The 13381-nt window shown below is 43.3% G+C and overlaps 1 protein-coding gene across 3 annotated transcripts in view; it reads right to left on the bottom strand.

The window, feature by feature from the left end:
* Positions 1 to 13381, bottom strand: part of GRIK2 (glutamate ionotropic receptor kainate type subunit 2) — a 1356701-nt gene that overhangs the window by 628188 nt on the left and 715132 nt on the right. The gene's annotated exons all lie outside the window — the stretch shown is intronic.

Raw genomic sequence — 13381 nt, 5'->3', positions numbered from 1 at the left:
GAAAAAAGCATCCAACTGCCTCTGAACATCCGTTTACCAGCAGCAGTGTTCATAAGGCCTTACAGGGTGAAGTCAGCTGGAGAAGAGGTGACATAATGCCTCCTAACAGTCTGTCAAATGCCCTCTGAAATGTAATCTGTACATGGACCGCTCTTCAGCAGGAGGAAGAAAAGAGTTCCAAAGGTAGACACACTTTAGAACCCAGGCACCTAACTAGTGGCTTGGGGCTGCATGCAGACATTTGGCATTTACTGTGTGACCCTCAGGATCCCTGGAGACAGTGATCTGTTTTGATGCTTGCTTAAGCTTAAGTATTCTTTAGAGAGACTTGCAGGTAATGGTTTTTCTTTTTACACTATCTTACCATTTCTCTGTGCTGCCCATTTGTTTTCAAATTCTATGTTTTCTTTTTTTTTCTCTTTTATAATAGATTCTGGCAAGAGAAATACCAAGTGTGGTACAAGTAATTTTTGAGAAGGTTGCAGGGAGCATACATGGAGAAGCATTGATTTGTAAAGGGAACACAGGCTATGACTGACTCCTGGGGTCTTCAGTCTCCAACAATTCCTATAGGATTGTCATAGTCTATGACCATCTCCTGTTATATGTCATTTGTCACAGGTTTCCCTAAAATTAAATTCACTTTAGTAAGTCATCCCTCCATTTAGTAAGTTGATTGCGACTGCTTAAGAATATTAAACTAGAGAAGTGAAGTTTAAGGAACATTTGCCAGAAGATGTTGTAAAGTTAAAGTGATAGTAAAACCAAAACCAGAAATGTTAGGTACTGCAGCTTACCAGACATTAGATGTGGTGGTTGCATCGGTGTTCATTTTTTATTCTTTTTTCCCTCTGTTTTCATCTGGTGATCTAGCCAGTAACACACACCCTGTACTAGAGTACCCCACTCTGGATGAATGAGCATAGGGGACATATTTGAACAGCATTGCAACTCAAGCTAATACTTTATAAGCAGTTACAGAAAACTGTTTTTTTTATTTTGGGATAAAGATTTTACATAACCACTTGCAGCCCGCCCACTGTCAAATGATGGAGGGATGGTGCGGCTCTCGTTCTGGGTGGACGTCATATGACAGCGCACCAGAACAGGTGCTGTTGCGTGCCTGCGGGGCATGCAGAATGGCGATTGCGGGTGCACCGTGTTGCTAGGACATGGCACCACCCCGATCTCTGTAAAGAGCCGTGGCTCTTTAATCATGTGATTGGCTGTGTCCAATCACACCTGGTCACATGTAAATATGGAAGTGCTGTGAATCGGCTCGCCTCGTCTCACACTGACAGAGCGCATGGTGAAGAGTGCCGATCAGTGCCATCTCCTTGAAGGGGAGACCTGGGCAAGGTAATCAGGGCACTGATCATCAGTGCCCTGATTACAGGAGTGCCACCAATCAGTGCCTATCAGTGCCACCAATAGGGATGAGCCGAACACCCCCCTGTTCGGTTCGCACCAGAACATGCGAACAGGAAAAAAGTTTGTTCGAACACGCGAACACCGTTAAAGTCTATGGGACACTAACATGAATAATCAAAAGTGCTAATTTTAAAGGCTTATATGCAAGTTATTGTCATAAAAAGTGTTTGGGGACTTGGGTCCTGCCCCAGGGGACATGGATCAATGCAAAAAAAAGTTTCAAAAACGGACATTTTTTAAGGAGCAGTGGTTTTAATAATGCTTAAAGTCAAACAATAAAAGTGTAATATCCCTTTAAATTTCATAGCTGGGGGGTGTCTATAGTCTGCCTGTAAAGGGGCGCATGTTTCCTGTGCTTAGAACAGTCTGACAGTAAAATGACATTTCGAAGGAAAAAACCCATTTAAAACTACTCGCGGCTATTGCATTGCCGACAATACACATTGTGGGAGTCCCCCTAAATTCCATACCAGGCCCTTCAGGTCTGGTATGGATATTAAGGGGAACCCCGGCCAAAATTTAAAAAAAAAACGACGTGGGGTTCCCCCTAAATTCCATACCAGACCCTTCATGTCTGGTATGGATTTTAAGGGGAACCCCGCGCCAAAAAAAAAAAAAAAACGGCGTGGGGTCCCCCCAAAAATCCATACCAGACCCTTATCCGAGCATGCAACCTGGCAGGCCGCAGGAAAAGAGGGGGGACGGGAGTGCGGCCCCCCTCCTGAACCGTACCAGGCCACATGCCCTCAACATTGGGAGGGTGCTTTGGGGTAGCCCCCCAAAACACCTTGTCCCCATGTTGATGAGGACAAGGACCTCATCCCCACAACCCTGGCAGGTGGTTGTGGGGGTCTGCGGGCGGGGGGCTTATCGGAATCTGGAAGCCCCCTTTAACAAGGGGACCCCCAGATCCCAGCCCCCCCTGTGTGAAATGGTAAGGGGGTACTTACCCCTACCATTTCACTAAAAAACTGTCAAAAATGTTAAAAATGACAAGAGACAGTTTTTGACAATTCCTTTATTTAAATGCTTCTTCTTTCTTCTATCTTCCTTAATCTTCTTCTTCTTCTAGTTCTGCTGGTTCTTCCTCCGGCGTTCTCATCCAGCATCTCCTCCACGGCATCTTCTATCTTCTTCTCCTCGGGCCGCTCCGCACCCATGGCATGGGGGGAGGCTCTCGCTCTTCTCTTCATCTTCATCTCTTCTTCCTTCTTCTCTTCTTCTCGTCTTCTCTTCTTCCATTTCTTCTCCGGGCCACTCCGCACCCATGCTGGCATGGAGGGAGGCTCCCGCTGTGTGACGGCGTCTCCTCGTCTGACGGTTCTTAAATAACGGGGGGCGGGGCCACCCGGTGACCCCGCCCCCCTCTGACGCACGGTGACTTGACGGGACTTCCCTGTGACGTCACGGGGAATGCCACAGGGAAGTCCCATCATGTCCCGTGCGTCAGAGGGGGCAGGGTCACCGGGTGGCCCCGCCCCCGTTATTTAAGAACCGTCAGACGAGGAGACGCCGTCACACAGCGGGAGCCTCCCTCCATGCCAGCATGGGTGCGGAGCGGCCCGGAGAAGAAAATGAAGAAGAGAAGAAGAGAAGAAGGAAGAAGAGATGAAGATGAAGAGCGGGAGCCTCCCCCCATGCCATGGGTGCGGAGCGGCCCGAGGAGAAGAAGATAGAAGACGCCGTGGAGGAGATGCTGGACGAGAACGCCGGGGGAAGAACCAGAAGAACCAGAAGAAGAAGAAGATGAAGGAAGATAGAAGAAAGAAGAAGCATTTAAATAAAGGAATTGTCAAAAACTGTCTCTTGTCATTTTTAACATTTTTGACAGTTTTTTATTGAAATGCTAGGGGTAAGTACCCCCTTACCATTTCACACGGGGGGGCCGGGATCTGGGGGTCCCCTTGTTAAAGGGGGCTTCCAGATTCCGATAAGCCCCCCGCCCACAGACCCCCACAACCACCGGCCAGGGTTGTGGGGATGAGGCCCTTGTCCTCATCAACATGGGGACAAGGTGTTTTGGGGGGCTACCCCAAAGCACCCTCCCAATGTTGAGGGCATGTGGCCTGGTATGGTTAAGGAGGTGAGGGCCGCACTCTCGCCCCCCCTCTTTTCTTGCGGCCTGCCAGGTTGCATGCTCGGATAAGGGTCTGGTATGGATTTTTGGGGGGACCCCACGCCGTTTTTTTTTTTTTTTTTTTTGGCGCTGGGTTCCCCTTAAAATCCATACCAGACCTGAAGGGTCTGGTATGGAATTTAGGGGGACTCCCACGTCATTTTTTTTTTAAATTTTGGTTGTGGGGAATTCCCATGCCGTTTTTATCAATGAACTTCTATGTGTATTGTCGGCAATGCAATAGCCGCGAGTAGTTTAAATTTTTCCTTCGAAATGTCATTTTGTTGTCAGACTGTTCTAAACACAGGAAACATGCGCCCCTTTACAGGCATACTATAGACACCCCCCAGCTACGAAATTTAAAGGGATATTACACTTTTATTGTTTGACTTTAACCTCCCTGGTGGTATGATTATTTCGGATTTTAGGTGCTGAAAGCGGTACAATTATTTTGCATGGAAATTTGGCGTTTTATATTGTAGGTCTGTAAATCTTAACAATAACACACTTAAATCTGTCCAAACCAGAGTCTAGTAGATATCCCGGGTATGATAAAGTTTGAAACACAAAAACATAAATTATAATATAATAAATAAAAATAAATAATTAAAAAAAATTTAAAAAAATAGTAATAAAATAAATTTCCCCACAATTCACTATCGCTCAATTCTGCAAGTGTTCTAATTTACTATCGCTGTTTTCTAGCTGGTCTAAAGCCACTTTTGACGTAAAGGGACACTTTTTGGTTGCTATGGACAATCTCCAGTTTCCAGGCAGAAAGAACAGTGTATATCATGTAAAACTGCATGCAGGGCATGGGCCAGAGCACTGGGGACAAAAGGGATGTTAAATCATTTCATACAGTACTGTAATCTGTAAGATTACAGTACTGTATGTGTTATGATTTTGACATTTTTTTGAATTTGCCGCCAGGCTCCGCCCCCGTGCGTCGCGCCGCTCGCAGGGAACGGAGCCTGGCACGGAGAGGCTTCGGAGGAGGACGGAGCCCTCGGACACTGCGGGGGACATCGCAGGATCCCGGGGACAAGGTAAGTAACGCCGCCCCAGGATCCTGCAATGCGATCCTCAGTGTGGCTCGGGGTTACCGCTAATGGTACTGAATTTTAACCCCGAGCCACACTCGGGAAAACCGCCAGGGAGGTTAAGCATTATTAAAATCACTGCTCCTGAAAAAACGGCCGTTTTTAAAACTTTTTTTTGCATTGATCCATGTCCCCTGGGGCAGGACCCAGGTCCCCAAACACTTTTTATGACAATAACTTGCATATAAGCCTTTAAAATTAGCACTTTTGATTTCTCCCATAGACTTTTAAAGGGTGTTCTGCGGCATTCGAATTTGCCGCGAACACCCCAAATTGGCGAACTTGCGAACAGCCAATGTTCAAGTCGAACATGAGTTCGACTCGAACTCGAAGCTCATCCCCAGCCACCAATCAGTGGCCATAAGTAATGCAAATCAGTGCAGCCTTTCAGTGCCTGCTCATCAGTGCTGCCCATCAATGCCCATCAGTATCTTCCATCAGTGCCCATCAGCGGTGTCCATCAGTGCACATCAGTGTTGTCTATCCATGCTGCCTATCAGTGCCCACCAGTGCTGCCCATCAGTGCCCACCATAGCCACCTATCAGTGCCCACCAGTGCCACCTATCAGTGCCCACCAGTGCCGCATATCAGTGCCCATAAGTGCGGAATATTAGTGCCTCCTCATCAGTACCACCTAATCAGTGCCCATAAGTGCCGCCTCATCAGTGCCCATAAGTGCTGCCTCATCGTTGCAGCCTACCAGTGCCCATCAGTACAGCCACATCAGCACACATGAGTGAATGAGAAAAACTACTTATTTACAAAATTTACTGAGAGGAACTAAGAAAAGCATTTTCCTTTTTCAAAATTTCCAGTCTTTTTTCTTTTTTTTTTGTAAAAAAAAAAAATCCCAGCAGTGATTAAATACCACCAAACGAAAGCTCTATTTATGTGAAGAAAAAGATAAAAAAAAATATTTGGGTACAGTGTTGCATGACCCCCCAGTTGTCATTCAAAGTGTGACAGCGCTGAAAGCTGGAAAATGGCCTGGGCAGGAAGGGGGTGAAAGTGCCCTGTATTGAGGTGTTAAATGTTTTGTCTCAACTCTGTAACCAATACATTCTGCTGCTTCTTCTTTTTAAAAAACAACAGACTAACTGAATCTCCAGTTGAAAATGGAAGAAATAAATCCTAAAAAAAAAAATGAATGCAGCCATCACATCTTATGCCCTGTACACACGACCGGTTTTCCTGTCGGAATAAACTCTGAAGGTTTTTCCGATGGAGTTCCGACGGAATTCCGCTGAAACTGTCTTGCGTACACACGATCACACCAAAGTCCGACCGTCAAGAACGCGGTGATGTACAACACTAGAAAAAGGAAGCTCAATAGCCAGTAGCCAATAGCTTCCGTCTCGTACTTGCTTCAGAGCATGCGTTGTTTTTGGTACGTCGCAACAGCATACAGACGAGCGGTTTTCCCGATAGGGATTGGTTCCATCGGAAATATTTAGAACATGTTCTCTTTCTTGGTCCGTCAGAATTTTCAACGTAAATAGTCCGATGAGGTATACACACAATCGGAATATACGATGAAAAGCTCCCGTCAGACTTTTTCTGTCGGACATTCTGCTCGTGTGTACGGGGCATAAGAAATTGTAAACTGCAATATAATAAATGTTTGCTTTTGTGTTTAATACCACTTTAATCTATATAAGGATTAGATGGCTTTAATAGTAGAAAGGCCATCTTTGGTATAGTTATTGGAATTCATCTCTGGAGAAGTAAATGATAGCTGCCTCACTCGAGGGGGAGGTCCGTTTGCATAAAATGTATAAAATATTACAATAGCCTAAATTTACTGAACTTTTATTTAAATCTATTACATGACTCTAGGGCAGGGGTAGGCAACCTTTCAAGCATAGTGTGCCGAAAAATATTTTCAAAGAAATTGAGAGTGCCAGCCATATGAAAAAAGGCAAACTTCACACACTCAATCACGAAAATGATTTTTTATAAAACAAATGCTATAAACAACTTGAATAACATATGAAATTAATGTTGAGCTTTGCACCTTCACACCTCATATCAGCTCACTTCCTGCACTTTCATACTTCAGATTACCCCAATTCTTGCACCATCACACCTCAGATCACCCCAATTCCTGAACCTTCACACCTCAGATCATCCCAATTCCTGCACCATCACACCTCACATCACCCCAACTCCTGCAGCTTCACATTTCAGATCAGCCAAACTCCTGAACATTCTCAGCTCAGATTAGCCCCAATTCCTGAACCATCACACCTCAGATCAGTCCAAATCCTTCACCATCAGACCTCAGATCACCTTCACACCTCAGATCAGCGCAAATCCTGCACTATTGACCTCAGATCACCTAATTTGATGCACCTTCACACCTCAGATCAGCTCCAATTCCTGAACCTTCACACCTCAGATCACCCCAATTCCTGAACCATCATACCTCACATCAACCAAATTCCTGCATCTTCACACCTCAGATCAGCCCCAATTCTTGCACCTTCACACCTCAGATCAGCCCCAATTCTTGCACCTTCACAGCTCAAATCACCCCAACTCCTGAACCTTCACACCTCAGATCATCCTATTTCCTGCACCATCACATCTAAAATCATCCTAATTCATGCACCTTTACATCTCAAATCAACCCCATTCTTACACCTTTACACCTCAAATCAGCCTCAACTCATGAACCTTCACATCTCAGATCTACCCTAATTCCTGCACCTTCACACATCAGATCAGTCCCAATTCCTGCACCTTAACACCTCAGATCAGCCAGCCCCAAATCCTGTACCATCACACTTCACATCAGTTCTAATTCCTGCACCTTCACACCTCAGATCACCCCAAATCCTGCACCTTCACACCTCAGATCAGTCCAAATTACTTCACCATCAGATCTAAGAACACCCCAATTCCTGTACATTCACACCTCAAATCAGCCCATTTCCTGCACTATAGACTTCCTAACACCCTAATTCCTACTCCTTCACACCTCAGATTAGACCCAAATCTTGCACCTTCACACCTCAGATCAGTCTCAATTCCTGAACCTTCACACTAAACTTAGATCAGCCTGAATCTTCACACCTCAGATCGCCCCAATTCCTGCACCATAACACCACCATGCTTCACATCACCCCAATTCTTGCACCTTCCCACCTCAGATCAATTCCAATTCTTGCACCTACACACCTCAGATCAGCCTGAACCATCACACCTCAGATCAACCCAATTCCTGCACAATCGCACCTCAATTCACCCCATTTCCTGCACCTTCCCACCTCAGATCAGTCCAACTTCCTGCACCTTTACACCTCTGATCAGCCTTAACTCCTATACCTTCACACCTCATATTAGCCCCAGTTATTGCACCTTCACACATCAGATCATACCTAAATTATGCATGATCACACTTCATATCAGTCCCAATTCCTGCATTATCATATATCAGATCACCCCAATTCCTATTCCTTCACACCTTAGATCAGCCCCAAATCTTGCACCTTCACACCTCAGATCAGCCCCAATTCCTGAACCTTCACACCTTAGATCAGCCTGAACCTTCACACCTCAGATCACCCCATTCCTGCACCATTACACCTCAGATCACCACAATTGCTGCACCATTACGCTTAACTTCACCCCAGTTCCTGCACCCTCACACCTCAGATCAATCCCATTTTTTGCACCTACACACCTCAGATCAGCCTGAACCTTCACACCTCAGATCACCCCAATTCCTGCACAATCACACCTCAGATCACCCCAGTTCCTGAACCTTCACATCTTTCTCAAGCTCCAATTCCTGCACTATCACACCTCAGATCAACCCAATTCCTGCACAATCGCACTTCACATCACCCCAATCCCTGCACCTTCATACCTCAGATCAGTCCAAATTCCTGCACCTTTACACTTCAGATCAGCCCTAATTCCTATGCCTTCACACCTCATATCAGCCCCAGTTATTTCACCTTCACACATCAGATCATACCAAAATTCTGCACCATCACACTTCATATCAGTCCCAATTACTCCATTATCATACGTCAGATCACCCCAATTCCTGCACCTTCAGACCTTAGATCAGTCTCAAAACCTGCACCTTTAAATTAATAGTTCCCAATAGTTGCTTAATTACCAGTCCTAAAGGAGAGCAGGTAGCTTCAAGTGTCCAACTCAACACGAGGACCAGATCTAGCCTGTCTGATGTGGGGTGCAGTACAAAATGTCAGGGGGGCACAGGATGGAAGGTTAACAGAGAAGAGGATAAGAGGTCAGCAGAAGACAGGGGTCAGAAAGGCAGATGACAGGGGGTCAGCAGTGCAGGAGACAGGAGTTAGCAGGTTAGTGTATAGGGGTAAGCACGGTGGTGTATAGGGATCAGCAGGGCAGAGGACTGGGGTCAGCAAGAAAGAGAACAGGGGTCAGCAGGGCAGGGGATGGCCATCAGCAGGGAAGGGGATAGCCATCAGCAGGGCTCAACAGGGGAGAGGACAGTGGTCGGCAGGGCAGGGGACAGGCATCAGCAGGGCAGGGATGGGTGTAAGCAGAGCAGGGGATGGGTGTTAGTGATGCAGGGGACATGCTTCAGCAGGGATGGGAACAGGAAATCAGCAATGCAGGGAATAAACATCAGCAGGTCTGGGGATGGCCATCAACAGGGCAGGAGATGGTCATTAGCAGGTCAGGGCTCAACAGGGCAGAGAACAGGGGTCAGCAAGGCAGGAGATGGGCGTCAGCAGAGCAGGGGACGGGTGTCAGAGATGCAGGGGATGGGTGTCAGTGAGAGAGAGGGGACAGGCATCAGCAATGCAGGGAACATGTGTCAGCAGGGCAGGGAACGGGCATCAGCAGGGCTTGAAAGAAGCATCAGCAGAGCAGGTGATGGGTGTCAACAGGGCATTTGATGGGCATCAGAAGTGCAGAGGATGGGGTCACTGCTGACACTGAACTCTGTAGAGCTATTCCTTCCAACATTACACAATGCTAAAAACTTAATCTTTTACAGGTACAACCTGGATCTGCACAGTGTGTAGCTGGCTGTTGTAGTTGTGCTGCCTTTCTGATCTGAGGACTTCACAGGTCAGAACTGCAATCACCAGCTACACATTGTTCCAGTCGAAGTTGTGTCTGGAAAATAATCAGAATAGCTGTGTGCAGTGTAGGGAAGAGCCGCTCAGTGCAGCCCCAGGATGGGAGGAAGAGCTTACTGAGTCCAACCCAGACACAGTATCCATGGAAGAGAAGGGGTTCGGTGTGGAGCACCACCCCCTAGATCCAGTCATCCACTGCTTCGTTGATGTATGATTTTTTTCCACATTACAAACAAATGGTTGCAAAAAGAGGTGCTCAAGCCTATTTGTGTAGCAAGTGATCTGTGATCATTACATTAGCGTCTTGCCTGTTAAGCTACTGTCATTTATTAGACATACAGACCCTAAAAGTATGCATGAACTGGAGCCCCTTGTGGAGTGATTTACTGCTTCTAAGAGCTAGCTCCAAAATCAGCTCTACAAGCCAGCAATTCTCTCTGCTGTGGGAACTTTCAGCTGAATAAAAACATGTTGTCAGAACACCAAAATATGTTTGAACGTCTGTTTGTTTTGGGTCAACCCTGTTAGTCAGCAAGTGGCCTGAGTTCAATTAGTGGCCCAGCCAAGCAGATGTTTTGTTTGTTTCATGCTATGGACATAAGTATGAAAGATAATCACCACACTGCTATTTACAATAAACTACTGGAGGTGAAGTAAAAAAATATTGTGAGTAAAAGGCTTGCTTCTAAACACCTTTATGAGTTCCCGCACAAAAATAAAAAAATAAAAAAAGTGCAGCACTACTTTACTAATCAATAACTTAATAATAATGGTGGAACTCTCTAATGCATAGTATTCTTAATAAACCTCACTATTACCACAATACCCGTCTCTGTGCTAACAGTGATACTGTATGTGATTTCACATGTAATGCACATCAAAATGATAATAAAACATTTAAAAAAACTTAACAGGGATGGTGGAAACCCCTCTTATAGATATTCACAATACTAAATAAACTTCAAGTGCAATCATTCACATTAAAATAATAATTAAAACATAATAAATTAAGTGTCTCAATCTAAACTAAGCAAAAAACATCCAAAGTGCAAAGATGGTGAAAACCTCCAAACTAAAAGGTCTTAATTTTGTGAAAAGAGTGAAGCAAAAATAATAACCTGTCAGTTAAATGTCCAATACATGTATCCAGAAAGCTGCATATGTCCACAGTGAGCCCCAGCTTCAAAGAAACCCTTGTGATCCACCACCAGTCAGTAAATGTCCTCACCATAAACTCAGACCTATTCACAGGCCCCAATGCACTTTCTCCTTTCAGATGTTTTATCCTGTGGCTATCTGCTCTTCAGTTCCTTCAACTCTTCTCTGCAGGTAACCATGCTCTTGAGGGATTACCGCTCCCACCTAATGTATTAATAGCCTATTTCCCAATTCATACGGCCCTTACATTTCAGGTAATGCTAATTAAAATTAAATGTTTTTCTTCTATACAAAAAAAATAACATTAGTTTTGTATAGTAAAAAATATATTTTAATTTATACAAAGCATTTTTGATCTGTTTTTAGTCCAATACAGCTAAATAGATGACAGGTTGCTGTTGCCTATTCTGAAAACATTGCTACTTTTAGGAGTGTACAGTAATCATTAACATTTTTGCTATCTTTTTAGTTTTTATTGCTTGTTAAAAATAATCATGTGTTTTATTTTATAAATAAAGGAACTGTAAGGTGTGAGTAAGGTGTGAGTCTAACTATTTACCAAATGTAGCTGTATCAAGCTAATCATTATGGACCTTATGGATAGTTAGGCTATAAATTCAATGGAGCATGAAATGTGTATTGCACTGATAGACTCCAACAAAATGGCACTGGTCTCATAGCAACTCATTATACACATTCCCTGGTATAAAGCCAGTAAGATGGCTCGATGACTCTTTCTCCTTGAGGAAGTCCCGTAAATGGTGACAAACATATTTTAGGCAGAGTCATCATGCTAAGTAGGAAGTGATAATGTGGTATAATGTCTTGTTGACATCTTGGATTCTTAAAGTGGGCAATGTGATTGTACCTGGCAAACTGTATATCTGTAGTATGTGCACAGATTTTAGTGCACACTAAAATGTGCATGTTTTAAGGTATTTTTTATAAAAACAAAAGCTTTCGTTTAGATTGCTACACTGAATTTATTGTGTTTTAGTTATTATTTTGCCATGGTTTATTGCACTTGAAGTTAATTTTTATTGCAAATACCTATAAGGAGGGGTTAAAATAATGGTAATAAGTACTTGTGCGCACACCAAAGAATAATAAAAAGCCAACAATAAAAATATAAATAAAAAATACCTTAAAAAGCGTAGAATAAGAACAGAATAGCAGCCAACAAATAATAGTGTTCACACACCTAAAAACAATTAATTAAGAAGGGATAAATCTGCGGCGCTAATCTAAATAGATAAATTCCTGAGATGCAAAAAATGTATGAAAGAAGCCAATAAAGACTCGAAGACTGACCGAAGTTATAAGGTGCATAAATATCTAATGTTAGTATAAAAATAACTACTACGTGCCAAAGCCAAATAAGTAAGCAACAATAATGTAAATCAAGATCGTCAAGGAGCAGAACAAAACGACCCCAGATAAGAAAGTTCGCACACCTACAAAGGATAAGGGAGGTGAAACTGTGGCGCTAAAACACACTCATTGATTTTAGCGCCACAGTTTCACCTCCCTTATCCTTTGTAGGTGTGCGAACTTTCTTATCTGGGGTCGTTTTGTTCTGCTCCTTGACGATCTTGATTTACATTATTGTTGCTTACTTATTTGGCTTTGGCACGTAGTAGTTATTTTTATACTAACATTAGATATTTATGCACCTTATAACTTCGGTCAGTCTTCGAGTCTTTATTGGCTTCTTTCATACATTTTTTGCATCTCAGGAATTTATCTATTTAGATTAGCGCCGCAGATTTATCCCTTCTTAAATATAAGGAGGGGTTTCCACCATCCCTGCTAAGTTTTATTTTTTATGTCGTATTTCCATTTTGATGTGTAATATATCTCACTTGAATTATTGCACTTGGAGTTAATTTGTATGACAAATATCTATAGAAGGGGGGTCCACCAACCCTACTAAGTTGCATTTTTTATGTTTTATTTTGAGTTTGATGTGTATTTTATGTGTAGTTTCATGTCACAGAGACTGGTATTGTGGTAATATTGAAGTTTATTGAGAATATCATACATCAGAGGGTTCCACCATTATGGTTAAGTTATTGATTAGTTATTGATTAGTGAGGTAGTGCTGCACTTGTGCTGCAACTTGTTTTTTTTTCATGCTATGGACTAGTTGTCCAAAGCCCTCCTGCATTAAAACTGTGTTTGTTTGCTGCCTTGTGAATAAAAAGTGCATAATAAATCCTAAAACAAGATATATATATATAGAGAGAGAAAGAGAGAAAGAGAGCCTACTATCAAAATAAAAGATTATCTGCATATTCCTCTTTAGAATAAATTAAGGAGACTGTGCTTATGAACACTTAAAATGTTATTTTTATCCGTTATATTGTGTAAACATACTGTGCATTACTATACATCAATAAAATAACATTGTACAAACATCAAATCTCAAATGAAATATCTACAAAAACATAATGTAGAATAAAAAGATTCTTCTCAAACAACCCACAAT

This window comes from Aquarana catesbeiana, linkage group LG04, assembly GCF_042186555.1.
Source record: "Aquarana catesbeiana isolate 2022-GZ linkage group LG04, ASM4218655v1, whole genome shotgun sequence".
Lineage (NCBI taxonomy): Eukaryota > Metazoa > Chordata > Amphibia > Anura > Ranidae > Aquarana > Aquarana catesbeiana.
This window is presented reverse-complemented; position numbering and strand designations above follow the sequence as displayed.